This window comes from Coffea eugenioides, chromosome 11 (assembly GCF_003713205.1).
Source record: "Coffea eugenioides isolate CCC68of chromosome 11, Ceug_1.0, whole genome shotgun sequence".
Taxonomy (NCBI): domain Eukaryota; kingdom Viridiplantae; phylum Streptophyta; class Magnoliopsida; order Gentianales; family Rubiaceae; genus Coffea; species Coffea eugenioides.
Genome location: NC_040045.1, coordinates 34914702 through 34925747, shown reverse-complemented (window position 1 = coordinate 34925747; position 11046 = coordinate 34914702).

The following is an 11046-nucleotide window of genomic DNA, read 5'->3' as shown; positions in this document are numbered from 1 at the left end:
CACTAGAAGGGCAAACAAATTTGCCATTGACTTGCGTGAAGATGTTTTCTGGAAGGATTCCTTCCCAACTTGGCTACTAGATACAGCCAAGAATGATGTAATGAACAGTTGCAAGAAGCCTCGAGGCTGAGTTTTAAAACAGAGGCTCTGCACGAAGCGATTCTTCAACAGTTTAGGAAGCACATTTGCAAGAGCATTTGGATCACCATACTATAATTTTTGCTCATCTTTTTCCTGGTCCTTCCTTTGCATGGCAGTTGCAAGTCAAGATGCGCTTTTGAATTCTGATATTGCCCTGACTGGATTTTGAAGATTGACGCTTTGTATAAACCAAACAGAAGCATAGACAGTCTCTGAACTTCATCTTACCCACTCATGGTTCGAAGACTGACGACTCGGCCTCGCCAATACAATACCACGACGAAACGATACCGAGATACTCAATTCGGCGAAACGTCACCGTGAAGGGTTGAAACGGCTGAGTCACACCGAATCACTTTGAGTCATTGCGAATCATCCCGAGTCAACTCGAATTTTTATTATTTTTACCAATTTTTTAATTATTTTTGTTTATCATTTTTTTACAATTTTTAGAATATTAAATATTTCAAAAATTCGCGTCTCGCTGAGACTGTGATCAATATGCCGAGACCGATGTGGAACGGTCCAAGCCGCGACCGCGACTTTGAACCATGTACCCACTAGCATCTGCTATTAATCGTGGGTTCTGGCCGCCCTCAACTCAACTAAAGCTCTAACCACATATTTGGTGTGATAATCATCGATCATAAGACCTGCCAAATGAAACTAACAAACAAATCCAAGCTCTAAAATGGGCTTTAGAGTTTGACAAATTTGATTGGGAGTTGAGTCACCAGAAAAGGAAGCAAGCAATTAAGAAAGAATCACGTACTTACAATTTAAAGTTGTAGCTTCCTCTGAGATTTGATAGTCTCACAAGTTATCGTATTATGGGAATATGGGAGATCTTGTTCCACTCTGGGCGGCTAGCTTTGGTGCATCTGTCCTCAAGAAGGGTGAGTTGTCTCGGTTTGTCAGCTGGTGGCAGATACATGAGTTTCCAGCAAAACTCAAGTTCAAAATCTGAAGGGATTTCAGATTGGCCACCCACTCAGGAAGAGCCTCCAATGCAGCATATCCCCGTATGGTTAAATTCCTCAAACCTGAAAGATACTGAATTTGCTGTGGCAAAAATTTTAGCTCTGTAGTGTCGACCCTCTTTGAAAGGAACTTTCCTTTGAATCACCAGAGAAGGAACCTATGGTCAGACTTCTGAGGTTTCTGACACTTCCTATTCCATGTGGTAGATGATTCAATTTGTCACACAGTGCTGTTTCTGTCTGCAGGAGACATGTAGAGCCGCTAACTAGAATCACGTCTGGCGAAGATATCAACTTGGGACAATGTTCAACTTCAAATTTCTCCAAGAAAGGAAACAATTTTATCGATTTAGTTGACAGATACTCTGCTTGTAGACTTATCATCCCCTGTAAAGTGAACTCTTTTAACATTTGAAATACATCAGATGTTATAGAAGGACCAGTAGAACTGCTACTCTCACCAATAGAATCACTGATTTCACCATAGAGATCGGTAAAACCAAAAAAATTATTTCCCAATACTTTTGACACTATCCATCCTATGATCTTAAAAATCTTGAGCTGAGGAAGGAGACCAAAATGGTGGAAGTGTTTCACCCCAGCAGCAGTTTTCCAACTCTACGCGATGAAGGTCTTTGTAGTCGGACTCCAGGCAACTGTGTTGTCCGTGGTCGAATCATCCACCATGTCATGCGTTTTCAACAAGAACAGAGCCGGCCTAGCTCCTCCTCAGGCCGCCTGGGGCGGTTTAAAGCGCAGCCGTGGTTCGAACTATTCTACATCGGTGCCTGAACATCGGTCGCGATTTCAGCGAGACACAAATTTTAAAATATTTAATATTCTAAAAATTGTGAATAATATAAAAAAATATGTTAAACAAAAATAATAAAAACTTAGCAAAAGAAAATTTGTAAAATGTATTTTTTGGGTCGGATTCGAATTGATTCGGGGTGATTTGGTATGACTCAGCCGAGTCTAGCCTTGTTAGGGACTTCTCAACCGAGTTTTCGGTGACTCGGTCGATTTCTCGGTGATCCATGTATTTCATAGTCATCTCGTCTCAATATCGAAACCGATGATTGGAAGAGGTGTAAACATCCACAAATCAGCAGTCACCTTTGGATGCTTTTGTTCTTTTGACATGCCTACATAAGTGCATCAACAAGGGCTCAACAACAAATTTGTTTGAAAATATAAATTGACTTGAAAGTCTTTAAGGCCTTAGCCAGTAAGCATTAGCATCAAATTAAATTTGTAGAAAAACATGACTACTATCTTATAAAAATTATATTTAATCATATTTATTAAACTCACCCGACAAGGAAGTCGACAGAGAGACTACATGGATGGTTCACTACTGAGTAGGTGATTGAACCAATGGCTCAGTGAAAGAATATCTATAAATACTTGGTAATGTATAAAATTTATAAATCAAGTTTATTTAGATGTTACTACTTTCGTTCTACTTTGATAGTATTGATTTTTTGTTCTCACACAATTTAAGAAAAATTAGTTAACTTTATTAGAAAGGTAAATCTAGCATAATGTTTTCCTAAAATACCCTTATATTAATATTAGGAGTACGAATATTTTTTTGATAGTAATGATTTTTTTTTGTTCTCTCACCAAGGTGTACGAATTTCTTGAAGCTCTTTTTTTCTTTTTAAATTACTTGAAGATCAATAAAGTAACTTAGAAAAACAGTAGTATCTCTTAAAAAGCCATATTCTGATACCATCCCACAAGAGCTTGGAAACCTAAAATAGTTGGTAGTCTTGGAATTGGAATTAAAATCAATTATCTAGTCCATTGCTAGAACTACTTTGTCAAAATGGCACACTCCAAAACATTTCTGTGTCTAAGAACATGCTTACACGTCCAATACCTAGAAGCTTGAGAAGCTGCTCAAGCTCATGCTCAGCACTCATTTTTGGTCTATTAGTACCTTGAAAGAGGAAGCTTGTCAAAAATTTTGAGCGTCAAAGAAGAAGCCAAGGAACAAGACTGGCAAAAGAAGTTGAAAACCATCCAAGGCATCGCTCATGCTTTATTTTACATGCATCATGATTGTTCACCAGCAATTGTACGTCGGGACATATCAAGCAATTGTACGTCGGGTCACGTTTAAGATTTTGGCACTCCTAGAGTCAAAAAAAAAAAAAAAAAGATTTTGGCACTCCTTAGTTTTAGTCTTTGATCTTTTGTCATTATCCCTTAAAGACTTTTCCTCCAACTAATGTCTTTTTAGCGTCCACTAATTGATTACTATTTTTTAAAGAACTTAAAATGTCTAAGTAAACTCCTCGATTAGATGATATATGTATCAGCGCTCTTAAATGAAAAAATACTTTTTTATTGTATCCCAAAAGAATTTCTTTAGTCAAGATGATAAATATATTCGAGCTCTTAAATAAATTCTTTTCGTTAACAACTGCTTTCAAAATGTAGTAATTAATTAGTAGAGAATTACTTGGAGGAAAAGACTTGGACAGCCAACCTCATCTTGACTGAAAAGTCTTTTGGACCTTTGCCATTAAGGCCCAACATTAAATATGTTTAAAATCAACCATGCCTTTGGGACTTTTACTAACAACTGCCCACCACTCAATTTGTTTGAAAACATCAGCTATTTCCATCCAATTTTCGTCAAGTTGATCCTATATGTTGGACCTTCGCACATAAGGACCCAATGTTACAATTGCAGGAAGCCGACCGCTACTGGATTCATCTTGACGATTGGCCGGACCTTTACGATCAAGGGCCCAACATCAAATTTGTTTGAAAATATATATTGACTGTGAAAGTCTGTTAGGCCTTTGACAGTAAACGTTAGCATCAAATTAAATTTGTAGAAAAACAGGACTACCATCTTCTAAAAAATTATATTTAATCATATTTATTAAACTCGCCCGACAAGGAAGTCGACAGACAGACGACATGGATGGTTCACTGCTTCAACCAATGGCCTAATAAAAGAATATTTATAAATACTTGGTAATATAAAAAATTTATAAATAAAATTTATTTAAAATATCTTAAAACATTTGTTTCCTTGTATATAAGAAAAAAATTATTTTAAATACAAAAGACAATTAATTATTATGGAAAATTACATTTAAATATTAATTGAACTTACAAATAGTCTAAGATATCATGGTGCAGTATAAAGATTTGACATCCTACTATATGGGCATCTAGAATGAATGTGGAAAGAACATCTAGAATGAATGTGGAAAGAACTTTTCCTATGTTTTTATGAGGAATGAGATTTCAGGAAAAAGTTTGAATGAGTACTTAGTGTCGACTAATTGATTATTATTTTTTGAAAGACTTGTAAGTTTAAGTGAACTTCTCGATTAAAATGTCAAGATGATATATATCAGTTCTCTAAAATGAAAAAGACTTTTTTACTCTATTCCAAAAGACTTTTTTAGTCAAGATGATACATCAACGCTCTCAAAAATAAACTCATTTCATCAACCTCAACCATTGCTTTCAAAAAGTAGTAATCAATTAGTGGAATTACTTCAAGGAAAAGACTCGGGTAGCCATCATCGCTCTTAGACGAATTTCTTTTTGTCAACAATAGCTTCCAAAATGTAGTAGTCAATTAGTGGAATTTAAAAAATTTGGAATGAGTATCCTAGAGATAAAGGGCTTTTTCGCTTAAATGAGCCATATTAAACACTAAAATGAAATAGACAAATTGGAAAGGCCTTTCCTATTCAAGCCATTCAGTAGGGAGAACTAGTCATAGAAGACAAAAATGGTCAATTTCATCGAACATTTCAATATTGCATTAAATTTCTTGGCCCATTGGAATAGACATCTTATATGTTTCACTCTCAAAAAAAATAAAAATGAAGAAGAAAGGGAAGGAGAGAGGGACCAAAGCAGAATACTTCCGAAGTCTTCCCCGTATTGTAAAGTTGGGATAAGTACTAGTTTCGTTTGTGGTACAAAGTAACGATCTTTGGCAACTTGAGTTGAACTTAAGTGTAATGGTGGGTTCTTTCCAAATAATTTCCAAATTCAATTTCGTCCTACTTTTTCCATCATTCTGGAAGACTTATAAAAGCTATTACCATTTGATTAAAGTCATGATCCCGAATCAACCACAACGTATTGATGGGAGTTCAGGAAGGGGAAAGGAGAGAAGAAGGGGAAGTTTTGGGCAAAACTTAGATATCTACAAGACTAGGGAGGCCAAGTTTAATTTAAACATTTGCAGCCCATTAACTAACAGGAAAAGAGAAGGGTATATAAACCTGAAGCAGACAATACTGGGAATTCAAACGGACAGAAATAGAAGTTTAGATTCCGATATCGATTAAATTCTGTTTTGAGCCAGTACTACGGCCAACTAATTCTGCCCATAGCATTGGTAGAAAATTACTCCTTTGGATTTCTACTTTCCTTTTTTAACATATTGAGTTCATCCGGCTGTGTTTTAAGTGTACAAAATTTTTGGGAGTAATTGTTATAGGGTTGTAAACAAGTTGATTCGAGTCAAGTTTTGATTTAATTGAATTGAGTTTGGACTCGATTTTACCAAATTCGAACTCGACGAACTCTCAATATAAAGTTCGAATTTGAGCTCGACCTCAAATTAGGCCGAGTCGAGCTCGAGGTCGAGCCTACTCGAGTTTAAAAAATAAAAATAATTATTTTATTTTTAAAAATGAATAAAACAGTAATTTTTCCTTAACAAATAATAAAAGCTGGATCAGTTTTGTCTTGAGTGTTTTTAGAAAATATTTATAGCAGATGCTTTCAAAAAATAAATCTTCCATTTGCGTGGTTGTACTTTCAAAACTGGGGCTATTCGGATGGTGAAGCTTTGTAAAACACGTCTTGGAAAACTGGCTTGTCCGTGATGTTTGTTAATTATTCAAGCCTAATTAAGTCAAGAAATGATTACACACACACATATATATATGATAGGTGGAGTATTCTTCCTGCCTCTAGCTCCATTTAAATTCAGCGGTAAAAATTTCTGCAGAGTCGGGCGGTGCCAGCATAACCTTTCTTCACTTGCCATCAATCGTTAATAGTGCAGCCAAACTCAAATTTATTCTAAACCATGCATTACTTTTTTTTTTTTTAAAAAGTAACTAAATCATTTTCAAACTCAAATTTGAAAATTGAATATCTGTACCAATTAATGAATCAAATTGAGTAGCATTTATAACTCGTTTAATATTCAATTGAATTCCAATTCTATTCATATAATAAGCGAATAGAGTTTAAACATTATGTACTTGATTTGATTATGTACTTGATTTGATTGTGCTAAAAAAGTTTTTATTGCCCAACATATTTCGGGTAGAAGATGCTTGTAATTGCTTGAAACAAAACTGGTGTCTTTCATTGTATGTGTTCCCAAATTTTGTGTTTGAGTTTTTATCTGCTTAAGGTATCTTGAACATTCTTGAACTTTTTGGTCTAAAAAAAAATTTTTGAAGTCAATACAATTAGTCCCAAACTATTTTGAATGTAATCAAATGCTTCTCCTAGTTCTGGCCAAATTAATCTCATTTCGTGTCAACTTGTGTCTATGCCGTTAGCTAACAGGAGATCAGAAGTAAAGGGCGAATGCAAAAAATACTTGAAAAACGAGAAGTTTTGCTATCAATACCAACTCAATTCCATTTGGGCAAGTACTAATGCACTATGACCAACTAAATCTGCCAATGAAAATTTGGAAAAAAAAAAAGGAAAAATGACCTATTTCATCCCTCACATTTCGTAAAAATTTTTTTTTCGTCCCTCACATTTAAAATGAAACAAATTGGTCCTTCACATTAAAAACCCAAGCTTTTACATCTTAGAAATCAACTCTCAGTTGTGAACCCAGTTTCCAAATCGACTAAATCCGCCAACTGGGGTAACCCAGTTTCCAAATTGTGTTTTTGAGTGCAAAATTAAGGATTGACGGTGTCGTAGTTTGTCTGTAACTTTGTCTGTCACGCTACTATAATCCTCTTGAATACCGTGCTAGAGGGTATTGGTAGACTTGGACTAGAGTTTGTGGAATGCGAGTCGTTTTTCGGTTCCTTCACTAGAAGGGCAAACAAATTTGCCATTGACTTGCGTGAAGATGTTTTCTGGAAGGATTCCTTCCCAACTTGGCTACTAGATACAGCCAAGAATGATGTAATGAACAGTTGCCTCGAGGCTGAGTTTTAAAACAGAGGCTCTGCACGAAGCGATTCTTCAACAGTTTAGGAAGCACATTTGCAAGAGCATTTGGATCACCACACTATAATTTTTGCTCATCTTTTTCCTGGTCCTTCCTTTGCATGGCAGTTGCAAGTCAAGATGCGCTTTTGAATTCTGATATTGCCCTGACTGGATTTTGAAGATTGACGCTTTGTATAAACCAAACAGAAGCATAGACAGTCTCTGAACTTCATCTTACCCACTCATGGTTCGAAGACTGACGACTCGGCCTCGCCAATACAATACCACGACGAAACGATACCGAGATACTCAATTCGACGAAACGTCACCGTGAAGGGTTGAAACGGCTGAATCACACCGAATCACTTTGAGTCATTGCGAATCATCCCGAGTCAACTCGAATTTTTATTATTTTTACCAATTTTTTAATTATTTTTGTTTATCATTTTTTTTACAATTTTTAGAATATTAAATATTTCAAAAATTCGCGTCTCGCTGAGACTGTGATCAATATGCCGAGACCGATGTGGAACGGTCCAAGCCGCGACCGCGACTTTGAACCATGTACCCACTAGCATCTGCTATTAATCGTGGGTTCTGGCCGCCCTCAACTCAACTAAAGCTCTAACCACTTATTTGGTGTGATAATCATCGATCATAAGACCTGCCAAATGAAACTAACAAACAAATCCAAGCTCTAAAATGGGCTTTAGAGTTTGACAAATTTGATTCGGAGTTGAGTCACCAGAAAAGGAAGCAAGCAATTAAGAAAGAATCACGTACTTACAATTTAAAGTTGTAGCTTCCTCTGAGATTTGATAGTCTCACAAGTTATCGTATTATGGGAATATGGGAGATCTTGTTCCACTCTGGGCGGCTAGCTTTGGTGCATCTGTCCTCAAGAAGGGTGAGTTGTCTCGGTTTGTCAGCTGGTGGCAGATACATGAGTTTCCAGCAAAACTCAAGCTTCAAAATCTGAAGGGATTTCAGATTGGCCACCCACTCAGGAAGAGCCTCCAATGCAGCATATCCCCGTATGGTTAAATTCCTCAAACCTGAAAGATACTGAATTTGCTGTGGCAAAAATTTTAGCTCTGTAGTGTCGACCCTCTTTGAAAGGAACTTTCCTTTGAATCACCAGAGAAGGAACCTATGGTCAGACTTCTGAGGTTTCTGACACTTCCTATTCCATGTGGTAGATGATTCAATTTGTCACACAGTGCTGTTTCTGTCTGCAGGAGACATGTAGAGCCGCTAACTAGAATCACGTCTGGCGAGGATATCAACTTGGGACAATGTTCAACTTCAAATTTCTCCAAGAAAGGAAACAATTTTATCGATTTAGTTGACAGATACTCTGCTTGTAGACTTATCATCCCCTGTAAAGTGAACTCTTTTAACATTTGAAATACATCAGATGTTATAGAAGGACCAGTAGAACTGCTACTCTCACCAATAGAATCACTGATTTCACCATAGAGATCGGTAAAACCAAAAAATTATTTCCCAATACTTTTGACACTATCCATCCCTATGATCTTAAAAATCTTGAGCTGAGGAAGGAGACCAAAATGGTGGAAGTGTTTCACCCCAGCAGCAGTTTTCCAACTCTACGCGATGAAGGTCTTTGTTGTCGGACTCCAGGCAACTGTGTTGTCCGGGGTCGAATCATCCACCATGTCATGCGTTTTCAACAAGAACAGAGCAGGCCTAGCTCCTCCTCAGCCGCCTGGGGCGGTTTAAAGCTACAGTCGCGGTTCAGACCGTTCTACATCAGTCTCTGAATATCGGTCACAATTTTAGCGAGACGCAAATTCTAAAATATTTAATATTTTAAAAATTGTGAATAATATAAAAAAATTATGCTAAACAAAAATAATAAAAAATTAGCAAAAGAAAATTTGTAAAATGTATTTTTTTGGGTCGGATTCGAGTTGATTCGGGGCGATTTGGCATGACTCAGCCGAGTCTAGCCTTGTTAGAGACTTCTCAACCAAGTTTTCGGGACTCGACCGATTTTTCGGTGATCCATGTATTTCAGAGTCATCTCGTCTCGATATCGAAACGGAGAGCTCCGTTCCGGTGAGGACTCGGCCGAGTCATCTTGAACTTGGCTGATTCTTTGAACCATGGAAATCAGACCGGCCGCAGCTGCCTCCATTGATTAGTTTGCTGAAATTGGTTGTGGTTTGATGGATTTTGATGGAGAAGGTTTTGTTGGGTTTTGCATCTTTAAACGGGAAAGGAGTGCTGGGCGCATTCATTTGCGGGGGCTGGGAAGAGAAAACAGGAAAGAGATGAAAGATAACCTTTCAAAAAACCAGTTTTACGACAAGCAATCTTAGGAAGTGTCATGATGACATACTATAGCTGCCATAAAATTACAAATTTTACGAAGGTGTGAAACAAGTAGAAAGATCAAGGTGATCAATCCCAGGTTTCCAATGGTTTTGACAATGAGCATAAAATGGTCTTAATGTCTCTACAGGCTCGAGAAAGATTTACTTGAACAGTGGCATTGTATAGTAGAATTCAAACTGAACTGATTTTTCATTGTAGTCTGGAAAAGATGATTGGAAGAGGTGTAAACATCCACAAATCAGCAGTCACCTTTGGATGCTTTTGTTCTTTTGACATGCCTCCATAAGTGCATCAAAGTAAACTACAGTAAGAAGGTTCAAATTATGAGAAGTAGTATAGACTCCTGACTATTCAATTCGACAAAAGAAACTCAGTTAACTAGACAGCCTAATTGAAAATCACTCCATGTCAATCAATAGCAGAATACTGCAGCAATAAAAGCTGTTAAGAGTCTGTCATTTAAATTCGATTTGATCGTTTTAGCTTCTATAATTATCTCAATACTTGGTTACTCCTGCTTCCACCTGGTGCCATCTTAAAGAGGTGTTCTTGAAGTTCTTGCTTTGATTGAAAGATCATGATTTTGCAAAGTAGTCAAAAACTTGAATGAGAATCACCAAAATTATGTGTCTAGCACGTAAAGGTTTATAACCTTCCAAAAGGCTACTGTTGGCTTACAACTTCATTAGTTTCTAGCACATTGACTGTAAGAAATTCATTTTGGCAAAGATTTTCACTGCCATTAAGATATAACTTCTGCAATACAGGGCACTTGATTTGCTTTTCAAGATTTTTTTATGTCCACAAATCACAAAAATCCGGTTTAAAAATTCTTGGCTTGTATTTTCTTAGAAACTATTTCTTGAATCTCTTTATCTGAAGAATGGATAAATGTATCTTCTTGATGGCTTGATACATTTGTATGCTTGCAAATGCGTATTTATCAGATTGTTTTTGTGGGCTGGTTTCATTCTGGCGTAGGTATCATCAAATCAAATGTCAAGTATTCAGTGGGAAAGTGTAAATTTTGACGAGATTGCACTGATCGAGCTTACAGTACTAAGATTCTTCGAACTTTACATATAGTACTTGGTCCTTTTCTTGGAAGTTTGGGGCCAAAATAGTGATATCTTGAACAAGTGCGTGTCCGTTTTCAGTCCTATTAGGCCTTGGGACAAGTATAATAATGTACCATTCCTTGAAAATGTTGGTTGCTGGTACTCAGTAGTCATGTTTATGGCCTAAATATTTTGTTGCTCTACTTGTAGGGGAGGGTGAATTCTAAGGAGGTTTTCGCCTTTTCTAATTTTGGATTTAGCTCCAGGAAAATGTGAAAATTTGCTTGCATTTTTTTTAACCCTGGTTCTAGGGTCATACTAAG